Consider the following 1,883-nt stretch of genomic DNA (forward strand, 5'->3'; position numbering starts at 1 on the left):
ACTGATAAATGGCTTGGCTGGGCCCTGTAGTGCCGTGAGTCCGGTACAATGAAGAGACGAACAGGCTGCAGGCCACTGCGATGTCATAGTGGAAGCTCAGTCCGCAATGCATCGCCGTGGTTACTACTCTACGTTGTTTCGTATTAAGCTCTCTGTAGCGACGCATGAACATGAATGCGACTGAAGTATTGATGAGATCAAAACGCCGCTTGTCTGTGAAATGTGTTGGGGAAACGTTCGTCGTGTGTTTACATCGAAATAAAGTAAGGAGAAGAAATCAAAACGAGCAGGGAAAGAGGAATTACTCACAGCGGCGAGTTCTACGGAAAATTATTAGAATATGAACGATAATATGCATATGCGTAAACATTTGTGTGACATATTGATACCATCCCAAAGGGACTAAACCGTATACGTTAACAGTGTGCAGTAAAAAACGTGAGTTCTTAGAATATCATATCGAGTTCTTTTTTGATAGTCTCGTCGTCAACGGAAGTTAAAAAAGATAAACCTTTCATCAACCCATAAGTTGATTTAAAAACCACATTGCTTTACTAGGCCATGGTTCTGTTGGAGGTGGTGTATGTTGTTCCTTTTAATCTTCAAATCTGTACTCTGGATCTCATATTTTTTGAACAATACAGCAGAAACACTCTTTCACGTCAGAGCAAAGTCCTTTTCAGTAGCCCGTCAGGAAGCCGTCTCTGCAGTGAAATCCCTCGTTGTAAGAGAACTGAATAGCATCTTCAGCTTCAAAGGACAGTTAATGACGTATCTACTTAATCAACAATAATATCTACATTTGTTCATGTACGCATTCGTTACTCCGTGCATACTTCTTCTCAGTGTTCTTACCTAATGCAGTCCATCTACGTTTCTCTCTCTCAGAACTCTTATGGGAGAAAATATCAATTTTGTACACCCATGCCACTATTATTATTATTATTATTATTATTATTAGCGGCGAAAGCAGCAGTAGAAGTAATACTACTAGTATAAATTTTGTTAGTTCTTAAGCAGTACTGTTTATGTACTTTATCTCTAAATACATTCAAATCTTTATAATTCTACTAATTTTATTTTATAAGTATTTCTTAAACTAAAACTGTGATGATGTAAAAGAATAATGTGTGCAAACCTGGTCTGATATGAGAGAGCGCTTGAAGGCCATAATGTGATCAGGTTAAATAAATAAAATATATCGTTCGTCCTTTTTTCTTCGATATCAGCTTTAGACAATATTTTATCACCAGCATCATGGATTAGACCTTACGACTCACTCTGTCTTAGAATTCATCTCACGACTTTTCAAAGTAGTTCACCAAGTAGCTCGTTTTCCAGTGGGGTTCTAGTGGAACTGGTTCTGTTGTCTTCAATAGCGTGAAAATAATTCTCAGTATTTGTATATAATATATATAAGTGACTCCATATGTGATTCCTACCTACTGAGCTACAAGCACAGTGTGGTTGTTTTTTTTTCTTTTTTTGCCGGTGTAATGCTTTAAAAAACGTGTTTCGACCTATACTGCATCACAGAAACCTCGGATACCAGAGGCATGTATCATTTCAAGGCTTTGACGACGACTAAGAATCGCAGGAATTGTTCATAGTAGGTCTTTGCAGGATTGACGAAACTGGGCTTAAAAGCTCAACTAAACCCACCGACGTCTGCAAGACAAAAGACTGCAGTGTTTACAGCTTCCACGAGCAGTGCATTCTCGTGACTGAGTATCTGATATTCAGAGAAATTTGTGCTGGTGAAAGGCGTTCGACAGTGTGTGTTCTGCTGATGGCATAATTCCAAAGTCTGAGATAATGTGGGATAAAATTCAGGGGACGAAAGGATTTTATATAAGTTGTTCAGAAACAGGCTGTATGTATTG

Source organism: Schistocerca gregaria, chromosome 2 (assembly GCF_023897955.1).
Source record: "Schistocerca gregaria isolate iqSchGreg1 chromosome 2, iqSchGreg1.2, whole genome shotgun sequence".
Classification (NCBI taxonomy): Eukaryota; Metazoa; Arthropoda; class Insecta; order Orthoptera; family Acrididae; genus Schistocerca; species Schistocerca gregaria.